Here is a 16,979-nt window from a genome sequence, read left to right as displayed (position 1 = left end):
CATGCAACAAATCTACCATTACATATACAACAATTTAAACATGCAATGATCACAATATTTTGAATCTTTCCACACTATTCATTAACACTATTGGGTACTTCTTTTTACTAGTGCAAACTAGCATCTTCATAGTGAAGTAACCATTGCATCCAAGATGTTAGTATAAGACCATGCATTTCATTCTTTTTACATCTTCTTGTAGCTTGAAATTCCATAGAAAACATGAACAATCCTACAATTTAAACAAATTCATATCACTGAAATAAAGTAGATTGCATGCTAGTACCACAAGATCTAAATCAATTATGCCACATGTTTTTGTAACACCTTTTAAACAGTAACAACACATTGGTTATTTCAAATAGTTAAATAAATCATGAACCATGCTATCAATAAAAATCATTTTTAGACCAACAATGGATATATATATATATATATATATATATATATATATATATATATATATATATATATATATATATATATATATATATATATATATATATATATATATATTATATATATTTTTTTTATTTTTTTTTTTCTTGAGAACATGAGGGATACTTATCTTAAAATTAGTGGGTAACTGAGTCTCAGACTATAACTCTTCACCAAGCCATAGACAACTATAGCCAAGCCTCACTTGTAGTTGTCACCCCTAATCTAGATTCAAAAGTTCGAGGGATCATTTGCTTCAAGGATTAAAACGTATCCATCATCTAAAACAGGGACTCCAGAGACTCAACCACCTCCACCCCCCAGTCGAACTAAACCAATAAAACACACAGAGATATTAGAGACTAGTGGTCTCCACCCTTCATATCACAACATGTTGGTTCCACCTAATGTAGTGATTATGAAACCCGAAATAAGATAAAAATACAACAAAGAAACATCCAGAAATCCTCCGGGAATTTTCTAGGATCAATTCATCCACCCTAGTCATTTGGGATTTCTCAAGAAACACCATCTCCACCCTTTATACACCAAGGAGTCAAGAGGCAAACAATTCCTTATCTGGTGATTTCTTCCAGCTACTTCGCCAACCAAATTTTCATTCCTTTTTACCTTTCAGCCTCTCTTGGTAATTCGAATTTCTCAAAGGGATGATGCTTATGTGTCACTTTCTTTTGTTCTCCCTTTTTATTTCTTGTTGTTCCCAACTTTTCCAACAATTTTATTTTACTCTTCTTGAATGTTCAAATTCCATTTACCTTTCAAATTTGTCAAGTGATTTTTTTGTACATCAATATTATTTCCAGAAAGAATCACCCCACCCCTCTAGAATTATAGTCCCATTATTTGGCCTATTTTTCCTTTTATCATAATGTTTACATTGCGTACATAATATATATCAATTAGGGTTTCCACACACACACTCTCTCTCCCAAATTTGCTCTCCTTCTCCTCCACTCCACTATTCTCCTCTCTCTCTCTCACTCTGCCACTTTCCCTCTCCCTCTCAAGTTATCTCTCTCTTTCTCTCCCCTTCTCTCACCATCTCTCTCTCTCTCTCCCCCTCTCCCTCAACCTCTCCACCTCTCCCTCTACCTTACTCTCTCCACCCCTCTCTCTCCCACTCCCACTCTACGTTAGCTATGCTTCGCTCGCTCTCTCTCTCTCTCTCTCTCTCTCTTCTTCTTCTTCTTCTTCTTCTTCATTCCTCTCCTTCCCTTTCTGTTCTCTTTCTCCTTCTCTCTCTCACTCTCATGCTTTCAACACCTCCATCACTCTCCCCTCTCCTACAAACTTTATCCCTCTATCCCTCCCCCATGATTCTCACCCCTCATTCCATCTCCCCATGCTTTAACCTATCACTCTCTCTTCATGTCCCTCTCTATATCTATCATTAAAACACCCTCCCTCCCACTCTTCTCTCTCAACACCTCCCTCTCTCCCTCCCTCTCTCCCTCTCTCTCTCTCTCCCTCTCCATATCCTTCTTCGTCTCCCTTTATCTTCCCTCTCACCCCCCAACCTCTCTCTGTATTTATATATTCTCTTCCATTTTTCACTTCTTATACCACTCTTTCTCTCTTGCCCATTTCTCTCTCACTCTCATTCTCTCTCCCACTATACCTCTCTTGATACCTTCCCCTCCCTTCCTTCACTACTTCTCTATTTTTATCTCTCTCTCTCACCCCTCCACTATAACCCTCTTCCTCTCTATCCTCCCCCCTCACCTTCTGTCTCCCTTGCTAACTTCCTTTTCTCTCTCTCTCTCTCTGGACCTCCCTTTCCCTGTCTCCCTCTATTTCTCTTCCCTTTCTCTCTCCCTCATTCTATTATAATTATCTCTTTAACTCCCCTTTACCTCTACCTTTCTCAACTATGAATTTCTCTCTCTATCTCAATTATTTTAATCTCTCTCTCCCTGCATTATTTTTCTTTATCCCCTTCCCTCTCTCTCACTTCAATATTTCTCTGTTTCCTTCTCTCATCCTCTCCCTCCCTCACTCTCTCTCTCTCCTTCCTTCTCTCTCTCACACATTTTTAACTCTTGTATCCTTATCCCCTTTCTCACCCTCCCTATCCCTCGTTTCCTCCCATTAATGCTCCCTCCCATATCCCTCTCCCCATGCTCCCCCATTTCTCTCATTCTTTCATGATGTCCCTATCCACCTCTATCCATTAACCCCATTTCCTCCCTCTCTTATTATCTCCCCCACCATATCTCTTACATGTCACCAATCCTTTTAATTTTAATATTTCAACCTTTATAAAAACTAGATAACTTAACAATTCAATTATTTTTTTACCATACTCTTCCTTGGTCATGTTTCCTAGCTTGAGTTCGAGGAACTCCAACACTTTCCTTTCATAGTAGTGCTTTGATAGGTATTTCCTCTATAATTAACTTCTATTTTTTATCTTTGATATCTATTTTTCATCCAATTTTTTTTACTTCTTTCAGTTGCTCCCACAATAAATTCATTTTTCACTTCAAGTGATATATTGTAGTTAATGCCTCTGACTTTGATGAGGAAGTATTTTCTCATCTCTAATACCCAAATTTTAACCTTCTATCCCTTATTGTGCTCACCATTAAATGTGGGAGGCTTAATATTCATCAACTCTCCTTGCAAACTATTCAAATTAGGTTTCCTTATTTGTTTCCTTATGGGTGATATGGTTGGGCTACTCCCTAATTTCAGGGAACATAAGATATTTTAATTGAATTCGTTGATGAGAAATGGTGTATCCTAAAAACACTCTCAGAACAACTTGAATATTTGACATCCTTCTCCCTAACTCATGAATAATGATCCTCTACCTACCTAGATTCAAATTTCTTTTCCACACTAATATGTAATTTATTTAGGCTCCATAAAAATTTTGTGTTAGTTTTTTTCTTGTTCCCTTATCAACCTCTCATTGGTATCCTTCTAGGTGAGCACCCCCATTTTGAGACTCCTCATTATCTCTGCAACATCTCTCTCCTCTGGCTTATCCCATCCATGCCCATTTGACTCCATTTCAACATTACCAACCCTTTCTCCATGGCTATAGGACCCTTGAGAAACTACCATGTTTTCAATACTTAGGTTCATTCTTCCCTATAGGTCATCTGTAACATTATTTTAAATTTCTAATAAATTTTCTCTTGTAAGCGAATTTTCTAGTTTCACACATTTATTCTCCTCTATAATATATTTATATTTACTATTTATGTTCCCAAGTCCAAGTTTTAATTTGAAAGTTATGCACTGTGAAAATTTAGGCCAATTTAACCCAATTTTCCCTTCCCTACCACAACAAACTTTTGCCAACTTTATGAATAATTATGTACCTAATTTTTAAAATCCATTAGTATGTTCTATTATCTAATAGTTTTGTATTCATCACTTTAGTTCCCTAATATGAGTTCTTGTTGAAGTGTTACATGATCCCTTTCACGATCATAATATGTCATAAGTGAACTTATTCCACTAGAAGTAGTTTTCATGGTGTTTTACTATATCAAAATGCCATGCAAGTAGATGAAAAAAAAAAAACACAAACTTAAAAAAAAATGTTAAATTTTTGGTTGGTTTACCCCCTTGGACCAATCATATTCAGTTATAACCCTACTCTATAAAAACATTCAGTCATATGGACCTTTTTTGGGCACCCTTATTCAATCGAAAAATAACTCCTTATGTATAAGTTTTAGTTCCCATGGGTCACAAGCTATATTCACATCACTTTCATTAGACACTTGCCATACATGTAGCTTTCACCTTTACATTTTGGTCCCCACATAGGCCCTAGAGTCAACATGGGACCTTGAATGTAGTATTTCTTTATTGGATAAAGCTACATGTTGGGTCCTTCTCGAATTTTCTCTCATAGAGGGTGACTTTCTCACTTGCAAATCTAATGGTTGATCTTGGAGTAGATCAACAACCCAAATTCTTATTAGGATGGAACATGCATAGAGGTTATAATGAGATTACACCCCTAATCAATCTAACGACTAATATCACTCCACTATAGTGCACCAGATCCATATTGTGTGGAAATATACCCATTATATAAGTCATAGTTCCTTAAACAATGGATTTGATAGTTAAAAAAAGAAAGAAAGAAAAAAAAAGTGGCACGCAAACAATAGCAAGTTGAAAGTAGCACAAAAGTTTATAGTGTGCAATCTAACTAAGGATCACATGATTCAAAATTTCTACATTGGAAAACCTATATTTATATTGGGTGAAAAAATACTACTTATTTAATGGAGCAAAAAATTCTTGATGGATCTAGTAATTAGCATTACATGAGATCAATGGTCATGACACAAATTGTGTGACAAAAAGTTTAACATTTTAGCACGCCTCATTCACTCCATTATGTTTATTCAGACCATTGGTATAGTACTTGGCCTCCCCCATTTTCCAACTCAACCACCACATGACACAACAACTTTATTATTCCCTTTTCATTAATAATATTTGCTTTCACAAAATGTATATATGCACAAAGCTAGTATCTCTACTACTAAATTTTATCCGCCAAATCTAAAATTTCTAGAGCCTATAATAATAACGTGGGATTTTGTTCAACTTCATCCTGTGCAAATTTTCTCAAATTATTTCCCAACAATCTATGCTTTTCTCAGTGATAAATTTTGACCCATTTAGACTAAGTGTTGTAAAATTGGGCTTCTCATACCACTCTATAACGTCCCCAACCACCAACTAGTGCATTTCCACCACTTGTTGCAACATATCCATGCCCATATGGCCCTTTGTAACCTGGCATTCGAACAAATTTTCATTTAATTTTATTCTAGAGACATATGTTATGCATTCTATAATGCAATGCACTCATCTACAAGGATAAAATTGCAAAATAATATTGTTAGAACTGTAATTTGGATGCAACATTAAAAATAAAAATATATTAAAAAAATAAAGAATAAAAGTAAAAATTATAGCATAATCCAAATTAATATTCACAATATCGCTTATTTATTAAAAATTTCCAATTGGCTATAGAACATAGATTTTCCTCCCAAACATAGATGACACTATTAATTTTCTCTCAACAATGCATCGCTCCTAGGTTGGGGCTTCAACTCCATGTGGAAACAACTTACCCAAAACTAGACATTGTCTAGTACTAAAAATAAATAGGTCCAAGGTACCAAACACCATTAACCTCTAACGTACAAGCTCGCATCCCCCATTATCCCCACACCTATGTAACACACCTCCTTATCTACACCTATAGTCACTTAGAATATGCCACTACCTTTGGCGTGTCTAATTAAACTGGCTAGGGATGTGCCAGAGTATTATGGCTCTAGGAGTTCTTTCTTCCCTCAAGGGTCTTCAAGTATGCTTCAAACCCTAAGACCAAGAATCATATCCCACTTGTTGCAAAATCATCCCCTATTTCCCTCCAACTTGTCCAATCCCCAATTCCCTCGTCAGATTCTCTAGGATGTTTGTCCATGGTAACAACATCCTTAATTTTATTGAATTCCCCTTTCTTAAAACATGACACCCTTTAGAGTCATTTGATTGAATTTTTAAAAGCTTGCATTAGATGAAATATCAGCCTAAAAGTTACCTCATAAGGAAAAATAATAAAATAAGAGTTATTAAGTTTGGAGGGAAAATAAGAAAACTACTTTTTAATTATATTTTTGGCTTATATCATTATAGGTTTACTCAAATTTCAAGTGTAGACACTTGTTGGACATAATTAAATTCCATATCCAATATTTACTCATTATGCATATTTTGGAGAAGACCCACATTGATAAAAAATGAAGATACGTTAAAAAGGCATGTTCAACATGTTTTTTAATGCATCTTTTTTTTTTTTTTATCAATGTGGGTATTCTCCAAAGTATGAATAATGGATATTTGTTGGATGTAGAATTTAATTTTGCATCCAATGAGTGTTTACATTTGAAATTTGAGTAAACCTATAATGATATAAGCCAAAATTGCACTTAAAAACAGTAGTTTTCTTTTATTTTCTCTCCAAAATATTTACATGTACCTATTTTCAAATTTAAAGGACTTTTATTGGTTTACATTTATGTACATGAAAATTTCATGGACACATTTAGACTGAAATTTCCTCTAATGTGTACTTTTATAATAATTAAGTCATGTGAAGCCCCCTTTTAATACACATGAACTCTTATCCCCCCATACTCTTCTCATTTGACTTATTATATAGTAGTAGTGCATGTTATTAAGATACATGAAGCTTCGTATCTATAAAACCAGGATCTCCATCCTCAAAACACATAAAAATATATGCACATGAGAACACCAATATAAAAATATATACACAGACATTCACATGGTCATGAAGGTCCCCAAAAGTAATCATTTGCTCTCCACCCTAACCAATATGTATTGGATCACAAGACTAAGTTTTGTAGAGATATGTTATTTACAATACACGGGTTGAGTCAGGGTGTTACACTTTCTCTCCCCTTCTCCTCCTCTCCCTATCCCTCTCTCCCTCACTCTCTTCCCACTTTCTCTCCCTCTCTCTCCACTGTGATTTTTTCTCTCTCTCTCTCACTCACACACACACACACACACCCTTCTCTCTCCCTCTCCCTCAATCCACTATGCTTCTCTTTCTCTCTCAGACACTCTCACTTTTACTATCTTTCGTTCCCTCTCTCTCTCTCTTTATCCGTCGTCACCACTCTCTCTTCCTCTCTCTCCCTACCTCAATTATGCTTCTCTCTCTCTGTATATATATGTGTGTGTGTGTGTGTGTCTCCCTCTCTCTCTCCCTACTCTTTCTCACTCTCCTCCTGCATTCCTCTCCCTCCATCCCTCTCTCTTTCTCCCTTCGTACCCATATATGCCTCTCCCCACGCTCACCTTCTTTACCACTCTCTCCCTACCTTTAGATACTCCCCCCTCTTCCCCATGCTCGCCCATCGTTATTACTCTCTATTACTGTCCCTCTCCACCTCTATCCCTTAATCACCTTACCTCCCTCTATTCTTCTCTCTCTACCCCCACTCTCTCTTTCCCTCTCTCCCTCTATCTTTGCTCCATCTATCTCTCTCCCTCTCTCTTTTCTCCATCTATATCTCTCCCTCTCCCTCTCTCTTTTCTCGATCTATATCTCTCCCTCTCCCTCTCTCTCCCAATATCACTCTCTCCATACCTTTCCCTCTCTCCTTCCACTGCACTTCTCTCCCTCCACCCACCAAAAATATGCCTCTCCCCCTCTCTCCCTCCGTCCTTCCCTCCCTCCCTCTGTCTCTTACTCTCTCCCAATACCTCCATCACTCACTCTCTCTCTTCCTCTCTCCCACTCCCACCACTATGCTCTCTCTCTCTCTCTCTCTCTCTCTCTCTCTCTCTCCACTATGATTCTCTCTCCCTATCTCTATGCTTTTCTACTATGCTTCTCTTTCTCTATTTGTCCCACTATTTCTCTTTCCCTCTCTCTCCCTCTTCCCCTTTCCCACTCTCTCTCTCTCTCCCTCACTCTCTTCCCCCCCCCTCCAACTTCATTCCTACATAAAATATGCTTCTCTCTCTCCCTCCCTCTCTCTCCATGTCTCATAGCGTCCACCATGCTTCTCTCTCTCTCTCTCTTGAGTAGGTTGGCCCCAAAATGTAATCCTTAGGTCACCAACCTAATTAATATGTACCAATTCAATAGCTAGTTTTTGTATGTACATGTTATTTACAATCTATAAATCGAGTTGGGGATTTACGATACCTCTCTTTCCCTCCCTCCATTACGCCTCTCTCTCTCTCTCACCATGTCCCTCCCTCCCACCCCTTCTCTCCCTCTTACTCCATTATACCTCTCTCTCTCACTTTCTCTCTCCGGCTCCAACCTTTTTTCTCCCTTTTCCTCACCCCATTATGATACTCTCTCCCTCTCTCTTCATGTCTCTCAAACCCTTCTTTATATCCCTCTTTCCATCACTCTCCTTCTCTCACCTTTACTCTCTCTCCCCATCTTCCTCCCTCCACTATGATTCTACCTTTCGCTCTTTCTCCATCTCTCCTTCTCCCTATTTCCCTCCATATATCTATCTATATGCCCCACTTTCTCTCTCCTTATCCTTTCCACTCTCTCCACTTTCTTTCTTCCTCCCGCTCCCTCTATCTCTCTCACTATCAATCCCTTTATCCCTCTCCCATCTCTACCACTTTCTCCCTCCCCCACAACCTCTTACTCTCCCAAATTTCACCCCACTCTCTCACTCTCTCTTTATTTCCCTTGCCACTTCTATCCCTCAACCCCTCCCCATCTCTTTTTTTTTTTTTTCTCTATACCACTCTCTCCCCCTCTCTTTCCCTCCTTTACCTTCTCTCTCCTACTATCCACTCTCTCTAAATAAATAAAATAGAATTAACCAGAAAGTAAAATGAAAAATGAAAGAGTATATATATATATATATATATATATATATATATATATATATTAAACATTTTAAAAATATATATATCTTAAAAATAATTTAGATATGGAATAAAAACATAAAATAAAAGGTTTATGATAAGAACACCCCCATAATGTATTAGTAAAAAATGTAACACCACTTATAACAACATTTGCAATATAACATATAATAGATAGACCCAAAAAGGAAAAGTAGAATGTGAATGGAAAAAATATAACAATTTATATAAATGCAGCACTGCATCTTTCTTTTTATTGAGTGATATTATACCAAATAACTGAAAGAAATTCTAAATAGGAATAAACTTCATTCATAATAAACTTATTTGCATATTTTTTTGGTTTTCCATCTTATGATCTACTATTGTTTCTTTTAGCTTAATTGTTACCCAAAAGTTATTTATTACGTGACACTCTTTTATTGATTTTATTTGGAGTTGTATATAATGCGATTTTTTGGAGATTTCGGTGACGGAATCCGGTGGAAGTAATTGAGGTTGAATCTTGATTTGTTGCAGTTAAAATGGTTTTTTAACTGCATATTTGGATTCAGCACCCTGAAAAACCCATAGGACGCTTTCATTGTGCAGAAACTAGCTATCAAACTTGCGATTCCAATAAATTCCTGCCGGATTTCGACCGAAAAAACCCGCCAGAAAGACTTTCGAAAAATCGCGTTATAGACAACTGCATTTTATTTATTCAACGTGAGGTACAACTGATAAATCATTTATGATGTGACACTCTCTTATTGGTTTTATTTATTCGACGTGAGGCGCAATTGTTCTGTAAACATGTAACATAGCAACGTTTCCACATAACTCCATGAAAATTTTGATATTCTGGCATTACACGAACTAGATAGGACAGTTTGGCTTTAGCACGAACCTTCACTAAACAATGTGGGCATCAAAATGGCTAATACCTCATGTTAAAACCACATCTTTAATACTATTCTCCTCTCACTTACTTCTAGTGATTCAAGTACGGATTCCACGCTAATAAGGCTAATAATGTCACAATTGGCACCTAGTAGATTCTTAAATTGGTAACTTTGCTTGCAGTTCAGGTCCATAATCCCTCTATTACTTAGTTCGCTAGGTATTGTCGTGACTTCCCCTAATAGACCTATCTCCCACGTTTATCAATATAAAGTCAGAAATGTCACGTAACTAAATCCATATCTCACATCGATCTATAAAAAGTCAATGAAGGAAACGAAAAGAATCTTTGCTTAGTTATGAAGGAGAGTATGCATTTCTTAATTGTAAATCAAAAAACACAATCACTATTAGTCTATAATGAAAACACATTTTTTGTTTTTCTTCTGGCCAGACCAAAACATTAACAATCTAGTAATTAAGAACTATTAGTTCTAATGTATCGTATTCAAATGTTAGAGTACGATACAAATGTTAGAGACATAACATTAACAATTTAGTAATTAATAATTTTCAGTTCTAGTGTATCATATTCAAATGTTAAGACATAACCTAAGTGTTGACTTTTGAAGCCTCGAGTTCGTTTGGGGCTTGCAATAAATGACTAGGATAGGAAGATAACTTTCATGAGATAATGCAACACAAAACTATCGAAATAGGCTTTTAAGGAGTATTAGTTCCGTTGTATCATATTAAAATGTTAGAGACATGACCTTGTATAAGAAGTGTGACCTAAGCTACTTTACCTTCAATTTAGCTTAACCATAAATAAGTGTTATATTTTAGAATCCTAATATGGTTTGTTAATTTGGCACTCGTTTCAACCTCTTGAGTGACATTACGAAAAAATATTTGGACTCAATATCTATTTGGAATCCCATGTTGCATATGCATTTTTAAGCCCTCGATTGTAATTCCATGAAGCTCACTTCAGTGAAACTTGGGTTTTTTAATATTTCTGGAAGTTGTATTGTACAACTATCATTCAACCTTCTAACTACTACTTTTTCTCTTCTTATTTTTGCTTGTTTTGTTATAAACTTAATAATGTTCCTATGGTTCAACATTTTTTACAAAATAAAAAAATGTAGGAAACATCGCACTGTTCCTGGAGAAATACAATGAACTAATTATGTTCTAAATGAATTTAACAAAAATAATCTTATGCCTATCTCCTTGTAAGGGCTCTCCATCTAATCAGAACTCAATCTCTTATGTGGCACCTTCTCTCCATTTATAAGGAGCATATATGTATGTGGTAACTTGATGGTTACATAGGATACAAATGTCGATTGTGCTATGACCATCTATTGTTAATGGTTTTGCGAGCCTGCATAAGTAGTTTACCAAGGGGACAAGGTCCTTAATACATTAGGTAAATGATAATGGTTGGCTCAACTATTTTTTCTCTTTTATGTTCTTTGGGTATTACAAATTGTGACTTTATTGATGAATTTTTACTCACTTGTTTATTCATTTTAGCGGGGCATTATAAATTACTATATAACTTGATCATATTCCTTTTGTGATAAAAATGCGTTGAAATGTGCTTCCATATATATTCCATCATTTTCTTTATGGAAATTTCCTTCAAGCGATTCGACATCATGAACATCAATGTTATTGGTGGTATCTTTCACTTTCTTCCAAGAATATGGGTCTCTAACCTCCAACCTCCTAATCCTATGTATGGAATTTAGAAGGTGGCTATGTGGGCTCACTCTCTGGTGCTTCCACCCTTTGATATGTCTCGATCAACCTATTGATGTTATCCAACATCAAATATAAACTATGCCTAGTAGGTGTACTAGCAGATATTTTATTTAGATCTTGTGTAATCCATGTCTGTTGGGCCCTAACATCCTCAACTATGATATTAGCTATAGCGTCTTTCCATGGAGGGATCGGCGTTGCACTGTGATCCTCATCTCCACCCTGCAGAGGGTTTGAAAATCATAAACATAATTTAACATATATAACAAAATAGAAGCATAATAACATATACATTAAATTCAAACACATCAATTGAAGATAATTTAAAAATTAAAGACAGTTTCAGGACATAAACACATAATGTTTAAGGATATTTTAAAGTGCAAGATGTGTACCTACAATTGGTGAAGAAGGTCCACTATCGCTAGCATGGTCGTTGATCTAGGTGGCTCCAAGATCAAAGGTAGCTTTGGAAAAGCTAAAAAATGAAGGTCATTAAATTGAAATTAGACCAGGTTCAAATCAAATATCTCATCACAAGCTTTCCAACGGTGCAAATGACACCTCAATCCGATTTCGTATGCAAAAGTTACGGTAGTGAATGTTTTGGTCAAATGGGGCAAAAGTCAAAGTCAAATGATGACATAGCAGCTCGTACTGATGACATCAACAGGTTGAAGTGGTAATCTAAGGATGTTCCACATTTCATGCACATATGTCATTTTTTTGGACATGAACTGGGCCAGTGAAAATGTTCCACGTGGCACTTCCAAATCATGCCACATGGCATCATGAGAGCGCACCACGTCTTACAAACAATGGACAATGATTGGTTTTTAAGTGGTCCAAGGGATCAGTAAAGTGCTCAAAAATGAAAATTTTCAAAAGTGTTTGAAATCAATGCCAAAACATATATCTTGCTGACCTGAATTTGATGCAACTTGAATCGCTCAAAACTGATATCGTATGCTCCTGATATCAGGTTTTGATTGTTTTCCCAAACAAGTAAAATTTTTAGGTTGGGTGCAGGATTGCTAACTGGGCAGGCTGACTGTACTTGAAAGGTTAATGGCAGGTTCATGCTTGGTTGGTTAGTTTTTTTGTTGGCCCAATGATTGAGTTCCATGTGGCTCAATCAGAGGTTTCCATGTGGCACCTTGGGGTTGTACAAAATTTTGTTTATGGCCCGAACTAGCCTTCGTGGGGGTTGAAAACAGAACCTTAATCATATCAGTGCAACTTTATACTATTACATCGTCGGTGGGACTTAACCCATATGGAAGCCAAGTTTTATCTAAAGCCTCGACCATATTACATTGGGGAATGGGATCAGGACTAAGCCCCTGGCCCCAAGTCACCTTGCATCCACGAGACCATAGGTACGGGAAACTAAGGGATCGGGACTTAGCCCTGACCCAAGGTTTTGGGACTATGACATAAAACCATGGTGGAACAGAGTTTCTCGACCATGGCGCAACAGTCATGAGGGCTAAGGTTGAGCCCAAACCAAGGCATATGATATGCAACAGGACTGTGAGCGCAAGGGTTGGTGCTAAGGAGGACACGTGTGAAAGTTTGGGGCCAACTTAGGGTTATGTGGCACCATAAAACCGAAGGCACAGAGTTAAAAAGGTAGGTTCATAAATTGAGGTCCAGCCCCAGGTCGAGTGACGCACATGAAACCGATCACGAGAGTTCATGGGGCCTATGTTAGCAGCGGCGGGAGGTTAGCCCCAGCCCCTATTCGTATGGCCCCATGTGGCTAGATTTTTCTACCATAAGGGCCATTGGACAATTAAAGCATCCAACAAATTGCACTGAATGCAGTGTGAATTCCGCCGACGTCGAGCGAAAATGGTGCTCGGCGGCCTCTTGAACTGTGGAATTCATAGGAAGGTTAGACATAGGAGCTAGTTTGTAGAGCCATTAGCAACAAAACTTCTCTAGAGCATAACTTCTTCATTTTTTGGCCAAATTGAGCCCAACAAGAGCCCAGATTGGGGTTTTTGACTATTTTGGAGCTATTGGAGACATTATTTTTACATTATGAGCACTGTAAATCCATGTAAAGATGTATCCCAGGACTAGGAGATGTATCCCATGAGGGGTGAACTCCTTTATCATTGTTATCTTGTGTTACTGTATATGGTATATTTTTCTCTATTTTTTTGTTGCAAACTGAGTTTTAAAACCATTATTTTATGTGCTTTTTCAAAGTAATCCATTGCCTAAAAGACATAACATTTTACTTACATATTTTTTATCACCTTCAAGTTTGTAATTCAGATTAGTTTGGTATTAGAGCACCAGTTCACCAAGTTGCAAGAATGGGCAACAAAAAGAGTCTCCAAAAGCTAGAGGAGCAGAATTTGGCTCTTTGTATGGAGAACATAGAGTTGAGAAGGAAGATAGAGATGTTTGAAGAGTAGAATATGCACATGTGACTTTAGTTGCATCATGTGTTTGAAGAACAAGTTGATGAAAGTTCTACTCTTGTACCAGCAAGAGAAACCTCCAGATTGAAGATAATATATGGTCATGGTTCAAATAGTGGTTTTGGATCATATGTGGAAGATGATGCATGTGCATTTTGCAAAAATATTCAAGAAGCACACCATATTTAAGTTGATAAAAGCGGATGGCTAGATTCATCTACAATATCACTATTGTCATCATCGGAAGCTTAAAAGATGAATGACAAGTTTAAGGAGGTAATTAGCATTTCAAGTACCATTCCTTTCGTTTATGTGCATAACACTTCTTTTGCAGCATTTGAGAAACATACCAAAGGCATATGTATGAATTTTCTTTCAAATATGGGTTATGAAGGTGGAGTCCTTGGCATAAATGGCCAAGGTAATACCAATCCTATTATGTTTGAGGAGAGACTGAAGTATCAAGGATTGGATATGGTCAAAGGGAGTTTGGAGAATGCTCCAAACGACTTGAGGCACATCAACCATCCGGGGATGAAATATCACCATATTGTGACAATGTTCATTCATATCACAAGTAAGATGAATACTTGAAGGGACCTTGTATGGCATCGCCCACTCCAATCTGTCAAAGCTGCAACCCTAAAGACATGTATAACTCTCATGGGTGTTTTCCAATGCATAGTAATTTTGAATACTTGTGGAATAAGTACCCTTGTACTTTTTGTGATGAATTTGACCATTGTGTGGTTGTATGTGAGAAATGTATGATAATGGTTAAAAGAATGAATCAAATTCTAGGAATCAAGTATAATGACTCTCCTTCACATGAGAGAAATTCTATGTCGGAAAATAGAGAAATTTCTTATGTACTCATTGCAAGATGAATGGGCATGACACCGAACGTCGTTGGAAGTTACATCCAGAGCTTTGTTCAAAGAAGGGAAAAAAGATTGTGCAACATAATGCAAGGGAAATAAGAGGTAGCAAAGAGGATTCACACCAATTCTAAGCAACCTTTAAGGAAAATATGATGCAAGAAGAAAACCCATAAGCCTAGGAGAGGAAAAGTTTGGGTAGACTTATTGTAAAGTTGCCTTGTAAATCTTGTAATTACTTGTTGTTGTTTACCTATTTAGTTTTTTTGTAAAGTGAAAAATCATTGTCACTATGTTCAACAAGTAAATGTTTTTCATTGATGTATGTATTGGCTTATTTTAGTCCACATGTTTAAGGACTTCTGTGAATCTACAAGATTGTCATTCAAAGTTGTTTACAAGTTTGTCATGTATTCACTGATACAAGTATTCGATATGAAACTTGTGTGAATAGAATCCTTGTTTTCCAAGATTGTACAAGATGACTATGTTTTGCAGGGAAGGCCAATTATATCATGGAAAAAAATTGCAGTAATGTACTTTTGATGTACAAGCTCAGTTTGAAGACATTAAAGCATGTTTATGTTGTTTCTAAATTCCAAGATGGAAACAAGTTTGTCTTCAATAGTTTAACTTTAAGATGAAGTGTTTTTGAGCCGTGTAAAGATGAGATTAAAGAGAATGTTTAAATTCCACTCATCAGATTTTTGTTCCTGCATCAACTATAAAAATGTTGGCTCAATTCTTAACAGGATAGTAGGTCTTCACGAAGAAGATAGGTGAAGTGCCTTGATTGGGGCTTGAAGGGAACCAATTGAAAAGTATGCATTTTGGATTGATTTTTTGGGTGTTTTTGAGTTCCAGCCTCTTTATATTGACTAGGGAAGTAAAATTTTGGAGTCCAAAAGTTCCTAGTGGGGAGGTGTGATCAGGTGATCAATTTTTGGCTCAAAAATGAAAGTGCCCAGAAAGTCTTGAAACCGACATCAAGTCAAATTTCTCATCATTATGAATCCATTGGTGACCTCTGATTTCTTATTTGAGCACATATAAGTAGCCTTTTTTCAAGTTTGAGACAAAATGTGTATGGATCAATCAAGATTTAGAAGCAGTTCTGGAAAGTGTTTGGGCATGGAGAAGGACTTGTAGGGGTATTCTCACCTTCAGAAGTGTACTGCAGCAACTGTAACTTGCGGGGTTCATCTCAGGTTCACTTTTCTGATTATATTATGTTGAGTGAAGTTTTTTTATATGCTTCAATGTGGAATCGAAGTACTCACATGCTCATTTTAACTCATTTCAGTTAGAGTATGGCATCTTTGTAGGAGATTATTTGTGTTGTTGTTATTTGTGAGATTCCTTTGCAGGAGAACATTACCTTTTAGGGGTATTAGCCACATGTTTACCATCACCTAACTGTTTATGTACTCCATTTTTCTTCTGAATATATGAGTGGTCTAGCTATGTCGGCAGGCACGGAGATGTAACCCAAGAGGGGTGAACTCCGTCAAAAAATCCTTTGTTATCTCTTCATTATGCCTACATGATTTATGTGATGTCATGTTTCTTATGCTAAGTTACATGTGAATACTAATTCATGGCTTGAAGAGACATTGGAAAAGCAATGTTTGTTTCAAGACCTGTTTTATCTTGCAAAGCATCAACACGGTCCTATTTTTGTTTTTATTTGATTTTGGAAAAGAGGAAGAAATCACCTACTCCAATTTCATATTATTATGGAGAAAATAAAATTCTTCCACGTGGCCCAATCACATGGTTCCACATGGCACCTCCAGTGTGGATCTTGGGGTCGGTGTTTGGGTTCAACATTCGTATTTTGTTTTATATGTGTATCGTCTAACATATCATATAACATTATATTAAAAATTAAAATGGTTGTGACAACCATATGTTAAAAACTTGCAAACCATAAGAATTGAAGCCATGACCACCTAACCATTAATGCCTTAATATAAGGTAACCAACCAACATGACAACTTTAGGCTATGTTAAATTTGCCCTAAAACATTTATTTAAACCTTCATTTCTCATAAGCAATGGACCAAGGAGGAGGTGGGGTCGTGGAAAGTAAGTCTTATCACCATTTGGACAAATGGAGGGCTAAGAG

The sequence above is a fragment of the Pinus tabuliformis genome, chromosome 8, assembly GCF_031772625.1.
Source record: "Pinus tabuliformis cultivar Carrire ecotype Pingquan chromosome 8, CPIR1, whole genome shotgun sequence".
NCBI classification, from domain to species: domain Eukaryota; kingdom Viridiplantae; phylum Streptophyta; class Pinopsida; order Pinales; family Pinaceae; genus Pinus; species Pinus tabuliformis.
The sequence above is the reverse complement of the archived record's forward strand: the minus strand, read 5'-3'. Positions refer to the sequence as shown.